General features: G+C 38.7%; 1 long non-coding RNA gene across 1 annotated transcript in view; it reads left to right on the top strand.

The window, feature by feature from the left end:
• Window positions 1–2075: 2075 nt before the first annotated feature.
• LOC140598576 (uncharacterized) overlaps window positions 2076–25698 on the top strand; it is an 89595-nt gene continuing 65972 nt past the window's right edge. The window contains exons 1-2 of the long non-coding RNA XR_012001029.1: window positions 2076–2407; window positions 3546–3610. This is a non-coding gene — a long non-coding RNA (uncharacterized lncRNA). The remainder of the gene's footprint in view (window positions 2408–3545; window positions 3611–25698) is intronic.

The following is a 25698-nucleotide window of genomic DNA, read 5'->3' on the forward strand; positions in this document are numbered from 1 at the left end:
CTCAACCACTGAGCCACTCAGAGGTCCCCTTCCTCAGGCATTCTAAGAGAACCTCCAAATAACCCTTGAAAGGATAGTACATCTTTACTGGGATCCCTCTCATGAATTATGCATATTTTTATTCTCAAATTATTTTAAAGATCCAGATCTACTCTAGGACCACTGAATATATAGAGTTAAGTGATACTAGTTGGCTAAAAAGAATTGCTCCCTCTAGTGAATTCACAATATTACTTCACTTTCTGGCACTGCTGCATTGAGTAACTTAATAAATGATATAAATGATGATGACTATTAGGCTGATGATAGTGGTCTGGCCTACTTTTGTGATATTACATTTTAATGTTTTCTCTACTTGAATATAGGGAAGTTTTGTAATGATTGATTAGAGCTGCTTGCTAGATATTGTAGAACACTACATTTAAAAACCCTACATTGAAAAAAAATTTACTTCTGAAATTCTTCAGATTACTTTTGAAACACATTTGGTACCATGTTTTTTTGATGGCTATGGCCCTATTGACATTAGCGAAGTAAAGAGGGGGAATTAAAGCAATTGTCCTAATAATTAAAAGTGTTTCCTGATGGAAATCAGTTTAACTGGAAATGTAATTCTAGACACAATGCTCGTCTTTGCTTTGGTTACCATATACTTCAGAAAAATTATACATTATTAACCTTACTCCTCTCTACTAGTCAGAAATGCTGTGCAACTAATGATACAGATATACACATATTTGAAACTTTCTGGAGTTTTATTTCAATTTCTATTATAGCACGTGAAATAAAAGTAACTTAGTGGGGCTCTTATGAAAGGAAGAGCATTATTTAATTCCCAATCTGTTAATGCAGACCTTGCTTAAAGTACTTCATTTTAAATCATAGGAAGGAGAAATTAAAATCAAGAGGTTGTTCAGGTGGCTACATTGATTCAACTGATTAAATGTGACAATAATAATTAAACCAAACAAACGACATGGATCAAGACTCACTTTTTCTTCAAAAGCAGAATTCCATTTTCTGGGGAATTTGAATTATCTGGTTAATCATTTCTGCACTGGACCACTCTGCCTGGCTAGGCAAAGTCTTTCTACATTGTACTTTCAGTTTAGATAGCAGATGGCACGGATTACCAATCCTACCGAGTTACTGTTTTTACTGTTTTTCTGTATCAATCACAGTAACTCCATCAAGTTTTATGTAGTTTTCACCTTCCAAGTGCTTAGCAAATATTAATTCATCCTTGCAGCACTCCTATGAGGAGGTAGGAATTTTTAATAAATAAAATATAATAAAATATACTCTAGATTAATTTACTTGAAAGCACCTGTGAAAGGCAAGCAGAGTAACTCTAAAAAATTAAATGATTATATTAATTATATGAAAGAAGGTAATATTGGTTTATGATTCACTCTCCCTGGAAGTAATTTCAGGAGGAACTCATGGGAATTAGGGGCTTGCCAAGGTTTAAAACATTTTGTCTGCACTCCTCTTTCCCCAGTGAGGGAACAATTAGCAATACCTCCCCGGGGGACGTGACTGGACCAGGCTAGGAGCAGCCCTGGTCCCCCGCAGCGCCCCGGGGTCCTGGCCCCCGAAGCGCAGAAGCCCCGCCCCGGACGCCCCGCTGCGCCGCAGGCCTGGTCGGGGAGGCAGGGATTGCGGTCACCTCCGCGCCTTTCCCGAAGCTTCCCTCCCTCCTCTCCACGCCCCAGCGGGCCGTTCACTTTGAGAAGCCTGGAGCTTCGCGCTCGAGCCCGGGGCCTCTCCGCGCGCACTTCCCCGGCCGCCCGCGCCCCGCGGGGAGGATGCGCCACACGCGGGAGGCTCGCAGCGGGGAGGGCGGCGCGCCGAGCCGGGGAAGGAGGGGCCAGTCCTGCGGCAGAGGCCGGGGCGCGGGGGCCGGGGCGCCGGGGCCGGGGCGCGGGGGCACCTCGCCGGCGCTAACCTGGCGGCGCGTGGCGACCCCAGCGGGGCCGGGCGGAGGAGGGAGCGGGCAAGGCCGCCCTCGGAGGCCGCTGAGAACCGGGAGGCGGAGCCACACACCCGGAGGCCCGGCGAGGTTTGCGGCCTTTGTCGTTTCCCACGTTCCCAGAGGGTGGAGCCCGGCGACTCTCGGCGGGAGGGGGCGATGCGCTGTGAGGCTGCGTGCTTGGCCCCTCTCGTGCGGCGGTTGGCATCTTACAGGCGGCGCCCAGTTCGTGGATGTTCCCGACTCCCTGGCGCTGTCCTTCCTGCGAAGTTAACAAACAAACAAACAAACAAACAAACAAACAACAACAACCGTCCTGGGTGTTCTCAGGCTTTCCGGAGGTTCCTAAAGGCAGCGGTGCTAACCCCATAGCAGTAGAGCTCTCCGTGCAGGCGGCCTCGCGTCCCAGCACCTCTGATTGAGTTTCAGCCAGAGGTAATACCGTGTCTTTGTAGCAGTAACAACAGTCTCTGGATTCCTTCATTTTCAATTTCGTGAGTGGTGAGAGATCAAGACTTTAAGTAGATTCCAATCCTGAGGGAAGAGAAGTGCAGGGAAGAAAACATCTGGTACTTCCCAGCCTTACTCTTGCACTGTTGGAGAGAGGGGCCCACTTTGAAAAGATGACCTGAGATTCAGGAAAGTTCGTTGTTTCTCTGTTTGGAAGAGATATTTCTATTTTCCTCTGTAGGATTTCTACTTTGGGTCACTCCTGATTTGGACAGACAGACTGGGTGGCTCAATTGGTTGTGTCTGCCTTCAGCTCAGGTCATGATCTCAGGGTCCTGGGATCGAGTCCCGCGTTGGGCTCTCTGCTCGGTGGGGAATCTGCTTCTTCCTCTCCCTCTGCCCCTCTGTTTGTGCTCTCTCTCAAGTAAATAAATAAAATCTTTACAAAAAGAGAAGAGGAAGAGTTGCACTTCAGTTCATCAAACGTGTTTGTCTTCATTCAAGTTTTTGTCAGTGATTTAATTCCTTAACAATAAAATACTCCCCCTACCCCCATCCCGGGGTTCAGATGATAGCTCGTTCAGTTAATAGCCTATCTCTGTCTAAAAAGAATTTGAGGTGGTTTTTAAAATTACGTATATAGAGAAGAAAACAAAATATAACTATTATTAAGAGCACTCAAGGTGGGGTGAAACTATGTATAGTTGCTAAAATTTACTAACAGACTTGGCTCTGAGCTTCCTCAGGTTCCTTGGATGAAATGTCTTTTCTGCTCATAGCAAATAGTAAAAGAAATAAAGGCAGTTTGGTTTCTGCAAGGTCACTTTGTAAAATCCTTAACCTGCCACTAGAGGCTGCTCTTAATTCTTATTATGTGAGGACTCATCTAGTGAAAAGAGCTTTTTTTTCCCCCATAGCCAGTAAGGAACTGGAAATTACTTTGGAAATTGCATTGTTTTGCTACTAATATTTTCATGTCTTTTTCTCCTTGACAGTTCTTTTTAAAAATTTATTACTGATATTATTAGTTTTGGTTCTTATCAGTTCTGTTTGATGGTTTATTTTCGGTATCCAAATAGAAGATAAAGGTACTCTTACTTTGGCTTATGCTTTTGTATTTCAGCACAGTATGCAGTCCTGGGATGCTTTTGGTCACTGTTATGAATTTCCTTCTTGCGATCAGAAAAGGTACTTTTATTAAGGCCCAATTCATGACTAAAATGCATTGTGTCTGTTGCTTTTCTTATTAACCGTTATAGTGAATTAAACGGTTGTTCTCTTTTACTACTCTCTTTGTAATAAAATAAGGGATATTCAGAAAGGACTTTTCAAATAGGCAAGACATAATTAGATTTCAAGCAAATACAAGGTGAAGATTTATGAAAAGTTCTAACAGCTGATACAGGGTTTATCTCTCATCAAAGGCATATTGCATTCAAAATATTTTAATTTCTGACGAGTGTTACCAACCCAGTAAGTGTCGGATAGCAAAATATTAATCTGCAACATGAGACTTAAACAGTCAGCCTTCTACATAATATATAAGACCTGCCCTTTTTGACTTCCAGATTTCATTGTAATTTGCAAAAGGGACAAATTTTAGTACTTATCGAGCTCTTGCTATGTGCCAATTATGGTGCTAGGTGTTTTATGTATAGTTATCTCATTTTTATCCTTACAGAAGTCTTATGAAGAGACATTAGCACCTTTTTAAAATGAGGAAATAGGCTTTGTGAAAAGTAACTTGTTTAGGATTCAACAGCTAATAAGCGGTAAAGGTGAGATCATATCTGGTCTGGTTGATGCCAAAGCTCATCCTCTTTCAACTTATCACAATCAAGGAAGTGTGGCAAGAACAAGGGTACTAATAAGAAATCACTCATACATTTGATAAGTAGTTATAAAAATTTATTTTTACTATCTAAATTACATACTTTATTCTGATTTCCTTAGTTCTTATCAAATGTGCTTTTTTTCTTCCCGCATCCCATCCAGGAAATGATATTACATTTAATTGTTATATGTCCTTAGGCTCTTCTTGGATGTAACGATTTCTCAGACTTTCATTATTTTTGAATTTTTATTTTTTTATTTTTAGGAAACCAAAGACACCACTCTTTTTTTCTTTTTTACTTTGATATTAAAATGTTTTCATTTGTTTTTATTGAAGTTAGATTTGCCAACATATAGTATAACATCCAGTGGTCATCCCATCAAGTGCCCTCCTCAGTGCCCATCACCTAGTTACCCCAACCCCCCATCCACTTTCCCTTCCACAACCCTTTGTTCATTTCCCAGAGTTAGGAGTCTCTCATGGTTTGTCTCCCTCTCTAATTTTTTTCCCACTCAGTTCCCCTCCTTTCCCTTATAATTCCTTTCACTATTTCTTATATTCCCCATATGAGTGAAACCATATGATGATTGTCCTTCTCCAAATGACTTGCTTCACTCAGCATAATACCCTCCAGTTCCATCCACATTGAAGCAAATGGTGGGTATCCATCCTTTCTAATGGCTGAGTAATATTCCATTGTGTATATAGACCACATCTTCTTTATCCATTCATCTGTCGATGGACACCGAGGCTCCTTCCACAGTTTGGCTATTGTGGACATTGCTGCTATGAACATTGAGGTGCAGGTGTCATGGTATTTCACTACATCTTTATCTTTGGGGTAGATACCCAGTAGTGCAATTGCTGGGTCATAAGGTAGTTCTATTTTTAACTCTGAGGAACCTCCACACAGTTTTCCAGAGTGGCTGCACCAGTTCATATTCCCACCAACAGTGCAAGAGGGATCCCCCTTCTCCACATCCTCTCCAACATTTGTTTCCTGTCTTTTTAATTTTTGCCATTCTCACTGGTGTGAGGTGGTGTCTCATTGCAGTTTTGATTTGTATTTCCCTGATGGCCAGTGATGCGGAGCATTTTCTCATGTGCGTGTTGGCCATGTCTGTGTCTTCCTCTGTGAGATTTCTCTTCATGTCTTTTGCCCATTTCAGGATTGGATTGTTTGTTTCTTTGCTGCTGAGTTTAATAAGTTCTTTATAGATCTTGGATACTAGCCCTTTATCTGATACGTCATTTGCAAATATCCTCTCCCATTCTGTAGGTTGTCTTTTTTTTTTTTTTAAGATTTTATTTATTTATTCATGACAGACACACAGAGAGACAGGTGGAGACATATGCAGAAGGAGAAGCAGGCTCCTTGCAGGAAGCCCGATGTGGGACTCAATCCTGGGTCTCCAGGATCACATCCTGAGCCAAAGGCAGAGCTTAACTGCTGAGCCACCCGGGCGTCCCTGTAGATTGTCTTTTAGTTTTGTTGACTGTTTCTTTCGCTATGCAGAAACTTTTTATCCTGATTAAGTCCCAGTAGTTCATTTTTGCTTTTGTTTCCGTTGCCTTAGATATATCTTGCAAGAAAGTGTGAGGTTAGCTTGTGTATTTGAGTTTTTTCCAATTTTTTTGAGGGAGGTTGGTATTATTTCTTCTTACTGTGGCCAAGTTCAAAAAAGTTGTTGCCTGTGTTCTCCTCTAGGATTTTGATGGATTCTTGTCTCACATTTAGATCTTTCAACCATTTTGAATTTTTTTTTTTTGTAAAATTTTTTTTTATTTATTTATGTATGATAGTCACAGAGAGAGAGAGAGAGGCAGAGACACAGGCAGAGGGAGAAGCAGGCTCCATGCACTGGGAGCCCAATGTGGGATTCGATCCCGGGTCTCCAGGATCGTGCCCTGGGCCAAAGGCAGGCGCTAAACCGCTGCGCCACCCAGGGATCCCCTCAACCATTTTGAATTTATCTTTGTGTATGGTGTAAGAGAATGGTCTAGTTTCATTCTGCACGTGGCTGTCCAATTTTCCCAACACCATTTATTGAGTAGACTGTCCTTTTTCCAGTGGCTGTTCTTTCCTGCTTTGTTGAAGATGAGTTGACCATGGAGTTGAGGGCCCATTTCTGGGTTCTCTATTCTATTCCGTTGATCTATGTGTCTGTTTTTGTGCCAGTACCACACTGTCTTGATGATCACAGCTTTGTAATACAACTTGAAATCTGGCATTGTGATGCCCCTGGCATTGGTTTTCTTTTTCAATATTCCTCTGGCTATTCGAGGTCTTTTCTGATTCCACACGAACCATAAGATTATTTGTTCTAACTCTGTCAAGAAAGTCCACAGTATTTTGAAAGGGATTGTATTGAGTGTATAAATTGCCCTGGGTAGCATAAACATTTTCACAATATTCTTCCAATCCATGAGCATGGAGTGTTTTTCCATCTCTTTGTGTCTTCCTCAATTGTTTTCAGAAACGCTCTGTAGTTTTTAGGGTATAGAACCTATACCTCTTTGGTTAGATTTATTCCTAGGTATCTTATGCTTTTGGGTGCAATTGTAAATGGGATTGACTCCTTAATTTCTCTTTCTTCAGTCTCATTGTTGGTATATAGAAATGCCACCAATTTCTGTGCATTGATTTTGTATCCTGCCACATTGGTAAATTGCTGTATGAGCTCTAGCAATCTTGGAGTGGAGTCTTTTGGGTTTTCTATGTACAGTATCATGTCATCTGCAAAGAGAGAGAGTTCGATTTCTTCTTTGCCAATTTGAGTGCCTTTTATTTCTTTTTGTTGTCTGATTGTTGAGGCTAGGACTTCTAGTACTATGTTGAATAACTCCCACTCCCACCACTGGGCGTCCCTATCATGTTCCTGATCTTAGGGGAAAAGCTCTCAGTTTTCCCCCATTGAGAATGATATTTGCTGTGGGCTTTTCATAGATGGCTTTTTTTTTTCATAGATGGCTTTTAAGAGATTGAGGAATGTTCCCTCTATTCCTACACGTTGTTTTTGTTTTTTAAAGATTTTACTTATTTATTCATGAGAGAGAGAGAGACAGAGATGGAGACAGAGAGGGGGGCAGAGACACAGGCAGAGGGAGAAGCAGGCTCCATGCAGGGAGCTCTATGTGGGACTCAATCCCAGGACTCCAGGATCACGCCCTGAGTCAAAAGCAGGTGTTCCATAACTGAGCTACCCAGGCATCCCTAATCCCTATCCCTACACTTTGAAGAGTTTTAATCAGGAATGGATGCTGTATTTTATCAAATGCTTTCTCTGTATCTATTGAGAGGATCATATGGTTCTTGTTTTTTCTCTTGTTGATGTGATCTATCACATTGATTGTTTTATGAGTGTTGAACTGACCTTGCATCCTGGGGGATAAATCCCACTTGGTCATGGTGAATAATCTTCTTAATGTATTGCTGGATTCTGTTGGCTATTATCTTGTTGAGAATTTTTGCATCCATGTTCATCAGGGATATTGGCCTATAATTCTCCTTTTTGGTGGGGTCTTTGTCTGGTTTGGAATCAAGGTAATGCTGGGCTGGCCTCATAAAATGAGTTTGGAAGTATTCTGTTCCTTTCTGTCCTCCAAAACAGCTTTAGGAGAATAGATATTATTATTTCTTCTTTAAATGTTTGATAGAATTCCCCTGGGAAGCCATCTGGTCCTGGACTTTTGTGTCTTGGGAGGTTTTTGATGACTGCTTCAATTTTCTCACTGGTTATTGGCCTGTTCAGGTTTTGTATTTCTTCCTATTCCAGTTTTGGTAATTTGTGGTTTTCTAGCTTCTAGATTGCCTAATTTGTTGGCATATAGCTTCTCATAATACATTTTTAAAATCATTTATATTTCCTTGGTGTTGGTTGTGATCTTTCCTCTTTGATTTGTGATTTTATTAATTTGAGTCTTTTTTTCTTTTTAATAAGGTTGGCTAGGGGTTTATCTATCTTATTAATTCTTTCAAAGAACCAACTCCTGGTTTTGCTGATCTGTTCTACAGTTCTTCTAGTCTCTATTTCATTGAGTTATGCTTGAAACTTTATTATCTCTCTTCTTCTGTTTAGTGTAGGTTTTACTTGCTGTTCTTTCTCCAATTCCTTTAGGTGTGAGGTTAGCCTATATATTTGAGTTTTTTCCAATTTTTTTGTGGGAGGCTGGTATTCTGATATATTTCCATTTTAGGACCTCTTTTGCTGTATCCCAAAGATTTTGAACAATTGTATCTTCATTTTCATTAGTTTCCATGAATATTTTTAATTCTTCTCTAATTTCCTGGTTGACGCATTCATCTTTAGTAAGATGCTCTTTAATCTTCATGTGTTTTGAGTTTCCTCCAAATTTCTTCTTGTGATTGAGTTCTAGTTTCAAAGCATTGTGGTCTAAAAATATGGAGGGGACAATCCCAGTCCCCTGGTATCGGTTGAGACCTGATTTGTGTCCCAGTATGTGGTCTATTCTGGAGAAAGTTCCATGTGCATTTGAGAAGAATGTGTATTCAGTTGTGTTCAGATGCAAAGTTCTGTATATATCTGTGAAATCCATCTGGTCCAGTGTATCATTTAAAGCCCTTGTTTCTTTGGTGATGTTCTGCTTTGAATATCTGTCATTTGCTGAAAGTGCTGTGTTGAAGTCTCCTACTTTTAGTGTATTATTATCTAAGTATGTATTTACTTTGGTTATTAATTGCTTGATATACTTGGCAGCTCCCACATTAAGGGCACAAATATTCATGCACAAATATTCAAGGTCCTCTTGTTGGATAGACCCTTTAAGTATGATGCAGTGTCCCTCTTCATCTCTTACTACAGTCTTTGGGATAAACTTTAATTTATCTTATATGAGGATTGCTACCCCAGCTTTCTTTTGAGGACCATTTGAATGGTAAATGGTTCTCCACTCCTTCATTTTCCGGCTGGAAGTGTCCTTAGGTCTAAAATGAGTCTCTTGTAGACAGCAAATAGATGGGTCTTGCTTTTTTATCCAGTCCAATACCCTGCGTCTTTTGATTGGGATCTTTTAGCCCATTTACGTTCAGAGTAACTATTGAAATAAATGAATTTAATGTCATTATGTTACCTATTCAGTCCCTGTTTTCATGGATTGTTTCTTTGACCCTCTTTCTTTTACAGGGTCTGCCTTAATATTTCTTGTGGAGCTGGTTTGGTGGTCATGTATTCTTTCAGTTTCTGCCTATCCTGGAAGCTCTGTATCTCTCCTTCTATTCTGAATGACAGCCTTGCTGGATAAAGTATTCTTGGTTGCATGTTCTTCTCATTTAAGACCCTGAATATATCCTGCCAGCCCTTTCTGGCCTGCCAGGTGTCTGTGGAGAGGTCTGCTGTTAATCTGATATTTCTCCCCATATAGGTTAAGAATCTCTTGTCTCTGGGATCCCTGGGTGGCGCAGCGGTTTGGCGCCTGCTTTTGGCCCAGGGCGCGATCTTGGAGACCCGGGATCGAATCCCACGTCGGGCTCCCGGTGCATGGAGCCTGCGTCTCCCTCTGCCTGTGTCTCTGCCTCTCTCTCTCTCTCTGTGACTATCATAAATAAATAAAATTTTTTTTAAAAAAGTAAAAAAAAAAAAAAAAAGAATCTCTTGTCTCATACTGCCTTAAGGATTTTCTCTTTATCTTTGAAATTTGCAAGTTTCTCTATTAAATATTGAGCTGTTGAATGGTTTTTATTGATTTTTTTTGGGGGGGGGTCCTCCTCTCTATCTCTTGGATCTGAGTGCCTGTTTCCTTCCCCAGATTTGGGAAGTTTCAGCTATGATTTGTTCAAGTATGCTTTGTGGCCCTCTCTCTCTCTCTCTCTCTCAGCCTCCTCTGGAATCCCAATTAGACGTATATTCTTCCTTCTCAGGCTATCATTTATTTCCCTAATCCTTTCCTCATGGGCTCTTAATTGTTTTCTCTTTTTTCCTCAGCTTCGTTCCTTACCATCAACTTGTCTTCTGTGTCATTCACTCTCTTTTCCACCTCATTAACCCTAGCAATGAGGACATCCAGTTTGGATTGCATCTCATTTAATCTATTTTTACTTTCGGCCTGATTAGATCTCAATTTTGCAGTAACGAAGTCTCTAGAGTCCTTTATGCTTTTTTCCAGTAGCTTTATAATTGTATTCTGAATTGAATTTCTGACATTGTATTGAAATCCAAATTCTGTAACTCTGTGGCAGAGAGTACTGTTTCCAGTTCTTTCTTTTGTGGTGAATTCTTCCTTCTAGTCATTTTGTCCAGTGCAGCGTGGTTGTATGAGCAGGCTGAGTCAAAAATATAAACCATGACCTAAGTAAAAATACACCTTTGTTAGAAGTGAAAACTTTTCTCTCTGTAGCATTCCAGCTGTCTCTCTTTAAATCTCAGGTCAAATTCGTAGGTGTTCAGGATGTTTTGAAAGTTATCTAGGTAAGTTGGTGGGGCCAAGTGAGTTGAGGACCCCTATTCTTCTGGCATCTTGCCCCCCCCCCTCATTTTTGAATTTTTATTTTATTTATTTTATTATTTTTTAAGATTTTATTTATTTATTCATGAGAGACACACAGAGAGAGGCAGAGACATAGGCAGAGGGAGAGGCAGAGACATAGGCAGAGGGAGAAGCAGTCTTCATGCAGGGAGCCTGATGTGGGACTTGATCCTGGGACTTCAGGATCATGCCTTTAGCCAAAGGTAGATGCTTAACTGCTGAGTCACCCAAGCATCCTTATTTTTGAATTTTAAAATTCGTGTTTATGTCATTATTTTTGACAGTTCTAAGTCATGGTCAGGTATTTTGTAGAATATTCTTCTATTAAAGTTTGATGTTTTTCTCATGATTATGCTGGGATTATGGGTTTTGGGAGGATGACCACAGAGGTGAAGTGCTCGCATCACATCATATGAATGGTACATACTGTCAATATGACTTACCACTGACGTTGACTTGGAACAGCTTGCTGAGATAGTGTTTGTCAAGTTCTCCACTTGATTTTTTTTTATTTTAAATTCAGTTAGCCAACATACTTAGTCTCAGATGGAGTATTCAACAATTTATCAGTTGTGTATAACAGTTGTGTATAACATCCAGTGCTTATCACATCACATGCCCTCCTTAATGCCCATCACCCAATTATCCCACCCCACCCCCATCCACCTCCCTTCCAGCAACCCTCAGTTTATTTCCTTTAGTTAAGAGTCTCATGATTTTTCTCCCTCATTGATGACTTCCCATTCAGTTTTCTCTCCCTTCCCTATGATCCTCTGCACTGTTTCTTATATTCCACATATGAATGAAGCCATGTAATTGTCTTTTTCTGATTGACTCATTTGCTCAGCATAATACCCTCCAGTTGCATCCACGTCAAAGCATAGGGTAAGTATTCCTCCTTTCTGATGGCCGAGTAGTATTCCATTGCATATATATACCACATCTTCTTTATCCATTTAACTGTTGTTGGACATCTAGGCCCTTTCCACAGTTTGGTTATTGTGGACATTGCTGCTATGAACAAGTGCCCCTTCAGATCACTACATTTGTATCTTTGGGGTAAATACCTAGTAGTGCAATTGCTGGATCATAGAGTAGCTCTGTTTTCACAAGTTCTCCATTTTAAAGTTGACTTTTATCTCCCTTTCCCTACTTTTTGGAGGGAGTTATTGTGCATAGCCTGCACTTAAGGAGGGGTAGGGAGCTATGCACCACCTCCTTGTGGGCATAATATCAACATCAATTATGTGGACTTCTGCACAGGATATTTGTTTACATTTCCCCCTTTGTCAGTTTATTTAATCATTTATTCATATCAGTGTGGACTTGTGGATATTTCTTTTATACTTTGGGTTATAATCCATTGTCTTCACTTATCAAATTAGTCCATCTTTGGCCATTGGGAGCTTTTCCAGTTGGCTCCTGTGTCCCTCCAACATTCCTCGATGATCATAAGGTTGTTTTGTTTTTGAGCATTTCCTTGCTTTCTGGAACTATAAGATGCTCTAGGCTAATCTTGAGTATTTCCTGCCTTCATCCTAAAATCAGCCGTTTTTTCCAAGGACACTTCATTTCTTTTATTGGAGAATAGTATTAAAAGCCAAGATATGGATGTTAATGTACTCAGTACTACTGAGGTGTCATTGCTTCTAGTCTTTGGCAGCTGACAGACCAAGGGAAGAATGTGTGTTTATTGACCTCTTATATACATATATCTATAAATATCTCTATCTGTAACCTATTAAGCTAAACATGAGTTCATACTGATGCTTCAAACTCTAATCGATTACCATATGGGTCATTCCTTTCCTTGTGTGTAAGGACAATGGTGCATTCCAATGGTGCAAAACCTGACCCCTACCATCTGCCTTCCAGTTACTTGTTCATTTATACTATATATGTGTGTGTAGTGGTATCAGGATTGTTAGCCAGAGCTCCTATGGGAAACAACTTTATCAACAAAGCACAGTGTTTGTATATAGTTTCTTCCGCCCTTAGTCTTACAGGCTTCACTCATTTTCAGTTACAGAGACTAGCACCTTTCCCTCTACCCCATTCAGTAAGATTATAAATACATTTGTAATAAGTTAGGTTTTGGTCACATTCTGTACTTGATCTTGAATCCTCTACCCTCATAAATGATTTTTTTTCTAATTTGAACACATTAATGTTTATTCTTTGTGCTGTACAATTTTATGGGTTTTGACAAATGTAAGAAATTGGACTTCAGATAGAGTCTTTGGAGACATCCCTATGCACATGACAGTAAAAGCCATGTAACCATGGAGACTTAGGGGGTAGCATGTGGAATAAAAAGCAAGAGGAAGGAGTACAGAATGCTGGGAAACACCAACGTATAGGGGAAACTGGTGGAAGAAAAACTAGAAAAGAAAGAAGAGTGCTCAGAGATGTATGAGAGAGATGATAAGGAAGCCAAAGGAGGAAAATGTCAAGAAGGAGGATGTTAAGGGTTGAAGTCCTAACCCCTAGTAACTCAGTAGGTAACCATATTTGGAGATAGGGTCTTCATCGTGGTATAAACAAGTTAAAATGATATAATTAGGGTGGGCCTTAATCCAATATGACTAGTGCCCTTATAAAAAGGGGAAATTTGGACACAAAGACACACATACAGGGAGAGTACTGTGTGAACATGAAGATATCCATCTAAGCCATGGAGAGAGGCTTGGATCACAGCCTTCCTCCATAGCCCTCAGAAGTAAACAACCCTGCAGACACTTTGATTTCAGATTTCCAGCCTTCAGAACTGTGAGACAATAAATTTCTATTGTTTAAGGCACCTAGTTTGAATGTTTTGACATATTTTTGTTTTTGTTTTGTTATGACAGCTTTAGAAAACTAATATGGAAGGAATGGTCAGTTATCTTGCTTGTTGGTGCTTGCTCAGGTAAGATAAATGAAATACTGCCCAGGGATTTAGCAATTGATACATTGATGGTACTTTAGCAAGAACCATTTCCAATGCAGAAAGCGTATTGTGGTGGGTTGGGGAGTAAATAGTGGATGACCAAGGAGAGACTAATAGGTTTTGCTTTAAATAAAATTAGTGATTCAGAGAAGGAAGAAAATTTATTGAGGTTCTGGTCATTTCTTCTTCTTTTTTTAAGATTTTATTTACTTATTCATGAGAGACACACAGAGAGAGGCAGAGACACAGGCAGAGGGAGAAGCAGGTTCCCTGCAGGGAGGCTGATGCAGGACCTGATCCCAGGATCATGACCTGAGCCGAGGTAGATGCTCAACCACTGAGCCACCCAGGTGTCCCAAGGTTCTAGTCATTTCAAACTTCCTGCTAAATTGTACTTGATTCTCTTGCTAATTCTGTCCACCTTCTTTTAAAAAAAAATCAAATTACCATTTATAATTCTTTATTTTCAGTATGTTTTTTCCCTACTCAAACATTTTTAGTGATTCTGTTATGACTTTGTTAAGTTAACCTTAAGTGGGGCACAGGATGCTAAATGGTGAGTTGTGACTCAACAACATACCTGGGAAATATGCTTTCATTAGTGTCCATGGTGGAGTGCTTTTGGGTTCCCTGTGCTAAAGCCTAATTGGTTGATTGAAACAAAAAGAGCAGAGTTTTGGTAAGCTTTATAGATGTCTTCTCTAGGGAACGCACAAGAGGAAGGGTCCTGCAGGAAGGAGGGACTTTTTTTTTTTTTTTTATGATAGTCACACACACACAGAGAGGAGAGAGAGAGGCAGAGACATAGGCAGAGGGAGAAGCAGGCTCCATGCACCGGGAGCCCGACGTGGGATTTGATCCCGGATCTCCAGGATCGCGCCCTGGGCCAAAGGCAGGCGCCAAACCGCTGCGCCACTCAGGGGTCCCAAGAGGGACTTTTAATCACAAGGGCAGCTAGGGAAGTCATAGTGGGAACTTATATTTGCATGTGACTCTATAGGCTGTTATCTAGGGCATGCACTGCATGAGAGGTTTGTGTCAGTTTAAGGTCACTACAGACCCCTGGCCAAACAAAATGGATGCTGAGGCAGCAATACCATGGAATAGCTTCACTGAACTTTTTTAGTATATGTGCTGCCGAGGCGAGCACAGCTTCACTAAACTTTTGACACGTTCCTTAATTGTCTGTAGGATAAGGCCCCAGGTTGACTTTCAAGATTTCACATATTCTGGACCCTACTACATCAATTCAGGTTTGCTTTTCACCGCTGTTATCCTGCATTGTGATGCTAGTCTCTCACTCTCTCTCCCACATATATCAAGTTTGTAAAAAAAAAAAAACAAAAAAAACAAAAAAAAACAAAAAAAAAACCTCTAAACCTCTCCTCAACTTTGTTGTGCCCTTCTAGCTATGTGTTCCTCATTCTTCAAGATAAACTTTAGGCCCCAAGTAGGACTTGGCCAACTCTTCAATTACTGTTTAAGGCCAACCTCTGTTATTACATTATCAGCTCAAAGCTAGCAATTTATTTTTATTTAGCAATATACATTTAAAGATGTAATTTCAGAAGCAAATAGTGGAAAATTGGGAGTATTTCTGAATAATGCTAGTTTACTGGTGTGGCTGAGCAAATACAGCTTTTTAGAGCTCTGAGAGGAACTCTATATTGATGTTAAATTTCAATGCATCAGTAATTTATATGTCTCCTTCTTCCTATCTGAATTTTCAGCCAACTGAGAGATAAATAGTTATTACAGATAGAGATGTGACTGAGGGACATAGTTCAGGTGTGCAGTAATAATAATGAACCCAAAGAATTAAGTATACTCATCACTCTGTCCCAGCACCCTGGGTAATTTCATACCACTTTCCCTACCTCAATGGACCCTTTATTGTTAAATTTGCTTTATTGATAAAAATAGATTGGAAAGTATGCCTTCTGAAGAAGTAGACTCCTGGAAGAGGAAAGAAGGGGAGGGTTGATACATTCTTGCTCCTAAATATAAGGAGAGAAATGAATAAGGAGCAGAGAAAGGCCAGTACTTTTGCTCTCTTAGAAGGTACTTCCTCAGTGAAGGACACATTAGAATTGGAAAGAAATTCACTCCTAACATTTAGTAAGGAAGACAAAGAAAGATCCTTGCAAGAGAATCATAGACACTTATAGTACTTGAATCAGTATTTTGGAAAACTTCAAGAAGAGTCTTCGTCCTCTCTGAAATAACTCAAATTCTTGAGTTTACTATGTGTTTATCTACACCCTTGACTTAGTATTCATAATTTCCTGTTATTGACAGTGTCTCATTTGAAAAGGACTGGTGGTTAATAAAACAAGGCACAACTAAACCTATGGCCATTATCTGTTAGATATCATGTGAAATCAAAACATCCACATTGGACCTTGTATGGTTAAATCTTATTCCCTATTGCCTTGAAATAAAGACCTTCCCTTCCCCAATACCAACATGAAATATGAAAATAAAAATATTCATGTAAGAAAAATCTAAGTATGGCAGAACTAAAATTTAGGGTAGATTCTGGGGCCTACTTTTATGAAGCATGAATTAGATCAGATACGAGTTGACTACTGAGACTCTTCTCAGCTTTGTAATAAAGGCCAACTGCTCTAAATCTACATTTTGTGTTGCTCTGTTTTACTCTCATTTTATGACTGCATAGTTGATTTAAAAGTTTAAACATGATACTTTTATGTACAGCGATGACTAATGCTAATCTTATATTTAAAAGAAATGGAGGAAAAAGCACAGCTCTTTACTTACCCCAGATTAAGCGTTTGTTTAGCAGGCATTTTGTTCAATTTTTTTTAAAGTATTTATTTATTTATTTATTTATTTATTTATTTATTTATGATACGCACAGGGGGCGGGGGCAGAGACACAGGCAGAGGGAGAAGGAGGCTGCATGCCAGGAGCCCGATGCGGGACTCGATCCTGGATCTCCAGGATCATGCCCAGGGCCAAAGGCAGACGCTAAACCGCTGAGCCACCCAGGGATCCCTGTTCAAGTTTTTCATAGCTTTCTCTTTGATAAACTTCACATTAGGCTCTTCTGAAAAATCAGAGCATAGCTTCTCTTTATTCTTATGTTGATAAATCTTTTAGGAAGAGTATACATTTATTTGGGCTTCTGTTGATCCTTAGACTTAGACCTTTAATTCCTTAGATAGGAATCAGTTACACTGCTCAGGGATAATCTTCATTATAATGTTGACATCTATCCTTCCAATTATAATACATCTGTAATTTACCTTAAAGTGTTATTTGCAAATATATATTGATTAAAATAATTGATTTTATGATATACTTTATGAAGAGTTATTTTATTTTTTTCTTCCTAAAAGGAAATGGCTGAGGAAGAAGATTGCCAATATTTTCTTTAAATCTTTTACAGTCTTAAACAACTGGAGCTATATTCTACATCCTGTAATTTGGGGACCTTAATATCAGTCTATGTATAGAGTAGATAGGTTCAAAATCATTTATCAGGAAAAGTCTTCTTTGCTCAATGGTGCTACTTTTAGTGTAGATTCCATTCAGATAACTGCTTCTCAAATTTTATAAGAATATATTAACATTTGTCTCAATTCATCTGACTCTTAAAGTAGCAAAAGAGAAAAATCTGTACTCAGACTCACTACAATTTTGATAAAACACCAAAACTCTATTGAGAATACGGTTTCTTTAGATTATCTGAACAATATGGTCCATTTCATTTGTCTAAAATTTCTAAAATTTTTCAGAGTAAGCCAGGTATCAATTAAATGTATACTTGGACACTATTATTTCTGCTTTCTGTAGAATTGTTTTAATTGAGAATTGACTTGAATTTAGCAAAGTGACTTCAGCAAGTATAGTTTCAGTGTAATAATGGGGATGAAAGCCCTACTAGAATGGGCTCAAGGGAGAAATTTTATTTATTTTTTATTTTTAAAATATTTTATTAGAGCAAGAGAGAGAACATGAGCAGGAAGGAGAGGCAGAGGGGAAAACAGACTCCTCACTGAGCAGGGAACCTGATGTGGGACTCCATCCCAGGATCCTGGGACAGATCATAACCTGAGCCAAAGGCAGATGCTTACTGACTGTGCCACCCAGGCACCCTCAAGGGAGAAATTTTAGATGAGCCTAGATAACTCTTTGTTTTGTTTTTGTCTTTCATTCTCTGATAAAAGAAACTGTGTCAATTTTTAGCATAGACCTTGAACATAAGTGTTCTATAATATTGGTTGAACAAATAAAAGAATTTCTTTAGGTAGACATATATATGGATTTTTCTAAAAGGGAATTTAATAGAATTGCTAGGTCTAATGGCATAATCACTTAAAATCCAATAGTTTCTGCTAAATTCTCTAAAACGGCAGGCAGAGACAACTCTTAAGAGAAATTTTGCTGAAAATAGGAGCTATCTGGAAAAAGAAATGAGGTGAATAGGTACATATTTTAACTTTTTGGGAAATAATAACATGTTTCTCTACTAAGGTAAAGAACATTAGAGAAGAAAACATCATGTGAGAAAGAGAATGGAGATTTACTAGTGCAATGCTTTGTGGAGTTGAATAAAGATGAGACCTAGTACATTGGCCTTAGCTAGGAGCTTATCTACAATAGGAGAGAAGATAGAACATTTGGGTGGGTATGAATGCAGGTATCTTATTCCAGTATATCGAAACATCATAATTTATTTAACATGTTTAGTGACTGGCATGTTTTTACTTTCAGGAGCTAAGCAGTGAAAATCCTTTCATCCTTGTATACTAAGAATGTCTTTGTGCAGTATCTACAGGATAAATCTCTAAAAATTGGATTGCTGGGTCAAAGGAAAAGCATACTTAAAATTGTAAAATGTGTTGACAAATTCCTATTCAAAAGACTATTCTAATCCACACTGCTACCGGCCATTTTTCTACCCCCTTACCAACAGTGAATTCTACAAATCTCTAATTTTGGTTGACCTGATAGATAAAAAAATGGTGTCTCTTTATCTTGATTTTGTTTATTTGGGGATATTCTTTCTCTCCCTTTTAAATTTTTAGGTGATTAAAAACATTTTTATTTAGACATAATTCACATACTGTATTAAAAACATCTTTATTTAGACATTTAGACATAATTCACATACTGTAAAATTCACCTATTTGAAGAGTACAATTAAATTATTTTCAAGATCTATGTTGTAGCATGTGTCAGAACTTCATTTCTGAGGGAGGAGTTAAGATGGCAGAGGATTAGGGGTACCCAAGCTTGTCTCCTTCCTCCAATACAGCTAGATAGTTATCAAATCATTCTGAACACCCAAGAAATCAATTGGAGGTCTGAAAGAACAAAAACTGGAGGCCTACAACTAGAAAAATGACCACCTTTTGGAAGGTAGGAAGTGTGGAGACTTGAATTTGGGGGAGATATAGCTGTGGATAACGTAGTGGGGAGGGAGCCTACTTACAGAGGCTACTGTAAGGTACTATATAAGCCATGGAGTGCAAAGTCAGAACTTTTAGAAGTCTCCTACAGTAGCAGATGTGCCTGGCTTAGAGGTGCCCAAGTAGAGAAGCAAAGCAGAATCCCAGGTGTGATACCATGGTCTGAGGATCTCCTGGGTCACAAGAAGAATGAATTGTGCCTAAGTGCTCTTCTGTTCCCAGGCATCAGAATGTGGACGATGGCTGAGAACAGTGAGTCTAGATGTTGGCTTTCTGCTCTGTGTTGCCATAAACTGCAAACCACTACATGGTCATCTGACTGCTTTCCTGGGATGAGTCTGGCAAATGGAAGAAGCATGAGGAGACCCTCCGTAGAAGGAACAGTATGGTTCTGTGCCTTGGGAGTCCCTAAAATTTGGAGTTTTAAAATGTAGTCATGTGCCTGAGATAAAAAAAGTTCAGACACAGGCAGAGTGAACACAGGGTTCTGACAGAAACCAGGGAAACAAGTGATTACTCTTCATTGAGGACTCACTGAAAAGTTGAGGGGCTGGTTTGCAAATTTTCAGCTCTGGTGCTAGAGAGCTGGTTGCAGCCATATTCCTCCCGCCCATCAGAGCAGACAGTCTGCAGGGAGCAAAACAGCACCACCTAGTGGAGTCTGGAACTGCTTACGCCAACCCCTCCTCCATGCAGCCTAGAGGCACAGTTCCACTAGGGCAAGTTCACCTGGGAACCTTCCCCAAAAGACCAGCACATACAATTCCTTTGCACAGTTTACTGATTATAGAGGACTGCAAAGTTTCAGCTCTAGGTAAAAATAGTATCTAGCCTCTTTTGTACTTATTTTTTATTGTTTTATTATTTTTTCATTTATTTTATTTTATTGTTTTTAACTAATTTTAATATATATATATTTGTTTACTTTCATTGTATTTTTTTCTTTCTTATTTTGGGCTCTAGATTCTTTTAATAAGCTCACCAAACACACCCAGGATCTAGTTTCTTTGTTTTTTTAAAATTTTTTTTTATTATTATTGGGGGAGTATTTTTTTCTTTTTCTTTCTTCTTTTTCCAGGCAAAACGATGAGATGGAGAAATTCACCCCAAAAGAAAGAATGGGAGGTACTACTCACAGCCAGGAGTTAAGTTAATATAGCTATAAGTAAGATGTCTGAAATAGAATTTAAAATAATGATTATAAGAATACTAGCTGGGCTTGAAAACATAGAAGACCCTAGAAAATCCCTCACTGCAGAGATAAAAGAACCAAAATCTAGTCCAGCCAAAGTTAAAAATGCTATGACCCAGATGCAGTCCCAAATGGAGGCCATATAAACGAGGATGGATGAATCAGAGGAGCTACAAAAGATAAAATTATGGAAAATAATGAAGCTGAAAAGAAGGAAAGAAAGGCAATGGACCACGAAGGTAGACTTAGGGAACTTAGCAACTTATTAAAATGTAACATTTATATCATAGGAGTGCCAAAAGATGAAAAGAAAGAAAAAGGGGCAGAAGGTTTATTCAAACAAATTATAGCTGAAAACTTCCCTAATCTGGGGAAGGACATAGACATCAAAATCCAATAAGTGCAGAGAACTCCCATTAAAGTCAACTAAAGCTAGCCATTACCATGGTATGTCATTGTCAAATTCACAAAATACACAGAATCCTGAAAGGAGCAGGGGGAAGAAAGTCCCTAACCCACAAGACAAGACAGATCAGGTTCACAGCAGATCTGTCTACTGAAACCTGGCAGGTCAGAAAACAGTGGAAAGAAATATTCAAAGTGTTGAATGGGAAAAATATGCAACCAAGAATTCTTTATTCAGCAAGGCTGTCATGTAGAATAGAAGGAGAAATAAAGAATTTCCCAGACCAACAAAAACTAAAGGAGTTCATGATGACTAAACTAGACCTGCAAGAAATTTTAAGGGGGATTCTCTGAGTGGAGGGGGAAAAAAAGCAACAAAGACTAGAAAGGACCAGAGAATATCACCAGAAAAGCCGACTCTACAGGTAACATGGTGGCAGTAAATTCATAGCTTTCAGTAATCATTCTGAATGTAAATGGACTAAATGTTCCAATCAAAAAGCATAGGGTGTCAGAATGGATTAAAAAAAAAACAAGATCCATCTATATATGCTGCTTACAAGAGACTCATTTTAGACCTAAAGACACCTGCAGATTCAAATGTGAGGGGATGGAGAACCATCTATCATGCTAATGGATGTCAAAAGAAAGCTAGAGTAGGCATATGTAGAAAAACTAGATTTAAAAAAAAATGTAACAAGTCATGAAGAAGGGCATTATATCATAATTAAGGGGTCTCTCCACCAGGAAGATCTAACAATTGTAAATATTTATGCCCCCAACTTGGGAGCACCGAAATTTATAAATCAATTAATAATAAACATAAAGAAACTTATTTATAATAATAGGGGACTTTAACACCCCAACTTATAGAAATGGACAGATCATCTAAGCAGAAAATCAGCATGGAAACAATGGCTTTGAATGACACACTGGACCAGTTGTACTTAACAGATATATTCAGAACATTTCATCCTAAAGAGTGGAAATATACATTCTTCTCCAGTGCACAGGGAACGTTCTCCAGAATAGATCACATACTGGGTCACAAATCCACCCCCAACAAGTACAAAAAGATTGAAATACCATGCATATTTTCAGACCACAATGCTGTGAAACTTGAAGTCAACCATAAGAAAAAAAATTGGAAACCCTACAAATACATGGAGCTTAAAGGACATCTTACTAAGAAATGAGTGGGTTAACCAGGAAATTGAAGAAATAAAATACATGGAGGTAAGTGAAAATGAAAACATGAAAGCCCAAAACCTTTGGGGTGCAGTCTTAAGAAGGAAGTATACTGCAATATCAGCCCATCTCAAGAAGCAAAAGTCTCAAATTCACAATCTAACCCTACATTTAAAGGAGCTAGAAAAGGAACACAAACCTAAAGCCAGCAGAAGAAGGGAAATAATAAATATTAGAGCAGAAATAGATTATATAAAAAAGAAAAAACATTACAACAGATTCATGAAACTAAGAGCCAGTTCTTCAAAAGAATTAATAAAATGGATATACACCTAGCCAGACTTAACAAAAAGAAAACAGAAAGGATTCAAATAGATAGGATTACAAATGAAAGAGGGGAGATCACAACACCACAGAAATACAATTATAAGAGAATACTAGGAAAAATTATAAGCCAACAAACTGGGCAGCCTGGAAGAAATGGACAAATTCCTAGAAACCGTCAAACTACCAAAACTGAAACAGGAAGAAATAGAAAATTTGAAGAGACCTATAACAAGCAAAAAAATTGAATCAGTAATCAAAATCTCCCAACGAAAAGAGAGGCTGGATGGAGAAAGTAGTATCAGGATTCCATTGTTGCTTCTCGAAGTCTTCCCACCCTATTTCATATCATTACGGAGTTCTTTTCTATTAGCCAGACGTTTTTTGTAGTCCCTTCTTGCCTCTTCCCTGGAAATTACTAGCTTCTTTAGTTGCTGGTTTCCTATGTTTGGGACACATACAGTAAGAGATTGTAGGGGAAAGTGTGTAGTTCTCCACTGAAAGTTAACTCTCCTCCCCTCCCATTGATAAAAATGGTTTACATTTACAAAAAGATTCAGATGCAATCTTCAACTATTCTGAAACCAGCAGGACATACCTGACTTTAATAGTTTTCTTGGCTGAAATTGTAGATGTTTTTCTTCAGTTTAACTTATGAGAAAAGATTATCTGATGCATTTTTGTGTTGAACTTCCCCTTTAGTGGTTTATCTTGTCTTTTTCTGCCCATCTGTCTACTAATAAAATGTGAAATAAAATATACTTGTATTGCTACTTCAAAAAAAATCCATGGCTGGATAAATTCTCAGAGGAATTGTACCAGACATTTAAAGAGGAGTTAATATATATTCTCCTCAAACTGTTCCAAAAAAAAAAAAAAAAAAAAAAAAAAAAAAGGAAATGGAAGGAAAACTTCCGAACTTGTTCTATGAGACCAGCATTCCCTTGATTCCAAAACCAGGCAAAGACCCCACTAAAAAAGAGCATTACAGGCTTATATCCCTGATAAACATGAATGCAAAAATTCTCAATAAAATCCTTGCAAATCAAATTCAACAGTACATTGAAAGAATAATTCACCATGATCAAGTGGGGTTTATTCCTGGACTACAGAGGTGGTTCAACATTCACAAATCAATCAACGTGACATACCACATTAATAAGAGGAAGGATAAGAACCATCTGATCCTGTCAATCGATGCAGAAAAAGCATCTGATAAAATACAGCATCCTATCTAGATAAAAACCCTCAACAAAGTAGGGATAGATGGAACTTACCTCAGCATCATAAAGGCCGTATTCAAAAGACCAACAACAAATATCATCCTCAATGGGGAAAAACTGAGAGCCTTTCCCCTACAGTCAAGAACAGGACAAAGATGTCCACCCTCACTGTTGCTATTTAACATTGAACTGAAAGTCCTAGCCGCAGCAATCAAACAACAAAAAGAACTAAAAGGCATCCAAATTGTTAAGGAAGAAATCAAACTTTCATTATTTGCATATGATATGATACTCTATGTAGAAAAAGTATGTAGCAAAAAATTGCTAGAACTCATCCATAAATTCAGCAAAGTTGCAGGATACAAAATCAATGTGCAGAAATCTGTTGCATTTCTTTTTTTTCTTGAGATTTTATTTATTTTCAGGAGAGGCAGAGTGCATGCACATGAGTGGGGTTGGAGCAGAGGAAGAGAGAGAGGAAATCCTTAAGCAGACTCCCCACTGAACTCTCAGCCCAATGCAGGGCTGAATCCCAGGACCCTGAGATCATGACCTGAGCCAAAACCGAGAGTACACCACCTAGGTGCCTCAAATCTGCTTCATTGGAGCAGCAGAAAAAGAAATAAAGGAATTGGTCCCATTTGCAACTGTGCCAAAACCAGTAAGATATCTGTGAATAAACCGAACCTTTAGAGGTAAAAGATCTGTACTCTGAAAACTATAGACACTCATGAAAGAAATTAAAGAGGACGCAAAGAAATGGAAAAGTATTACATACTTATGGATTGAGGAATAAACATTGTTAAAATGTCTGTACTACCCAAAGCAACCTACACATTTAATGCAATCTCTGTCAACATACCATCAGCACTTTTCACTGAGCTAGAACAAATTGTCCTAAAATTTGTATGACTCCACAAAAGATCCCAAGTAGTCAAATCAATTCTGAAAAATAAAAATAAAACTGGAGGCACCATGATTCCAGACTTCAAGCTATATTAGAAAGCTGTAGTCATCAAGACAGTATGGTACTGGCATAAAAACAAACACATAAATCAACGGAACAGAATAGAGGACCGAAAAATGGACCCACAACCATATAGCCAACTAATCTATGAAAAGCAGAAAAGAATATCCAATGGGGAAAAGATAGCCTCTTCAACAAATGGTGTTGGGAAAACTGGACATCAACATGCAAAAGAATGAAGCTGGACCACTTTCTTACATCCTACACAAAAATAAATTCAAAATATATGAAAGACCTAAATGTGAGACAAAATCCTAGAGGAAAACACAGGCAGAAACCTCTGACCTCAGCTATAGCAACTCCTTATTAGAGACGTGCTAGAGGCAAGGGAAACAAAAGCAAAAATGAACTGGTGGGACTTCATCAAGATAAAAAGCTTCTGTACAGTGAAGGAAACAATTAACCAAACTAAAAGGAAGCCTACCGAATGAGAGAAGATATTTGCAAATGACATAACTGATAAAGGGCTTGTATCCAGAATCTATAAAGAATTTATAAACTCAACACCCAAAAACCAGATAATCCAGTTAAGAAATTGGAAGAAGACATGAATAGACACTTTTTCCAAAGATGACATCCAGTTGTCTAACAAACACATGAAAAGATGCTCAACATCACTCATCATTAGGGAAATGCAAATCAAAACCATGATGAGATACCACCTCACACCTGTCAGAATGGCTAAAATTAACAACACAGGAGAAAACAGGTGTTGGTGAGGATGTGGAGAAACAGGAATCCTCTTGCACCATTGGTGGAAATGCAAACTGGTGCAGCCACTCTGGAGAACAGTTTGGAGGTTCTTCAGGATGTTAAAAATAAAACTATCCTATGATCCAACAATTGCACTACTAGATATTTACCCAAAGAATACAAACATACAGATTCAAAGGGATACATACACCCTGACATTTATAGCATCATTATCCTCAATAGCCAAACTATAGAGAGAGTCCAAATGTCCATCCAACTGCTGAATGGATAAAGATGTGGTATATGTATACAATGGAGTGCTACTCAGTCATCAAAAAGAATGAAACATTGTCATTTGCAATGACATGGATGGAACTAGAGGTATTATGATAAATGAAATAAGTCAGTCAGAGAAAGATAAATACCATATGATCTCACTCATATGTAGAATTTAATAAAGAAAACAGACGAACATATGGGAAGGGGGAAAAGGAAAAACGGAGAGAGGGAAACAAGCCATAAGTGACTCTTAATGATAGG

The sequence above is a fragment of the Vulpes vulpes genome, chromosome 4 (assembly GCF_048418805.1).
Source record: "Vulpes vulpes isolate BD-2025 chromosome 4, VulVul3, whole genome shotgun sequence".
NCBI classification, from domain to species: Eukaryota; Metazoa; Chordata; class Mammalia; order Carnivora; family Canidae; genus Vulpes; species Vulpes vulpes.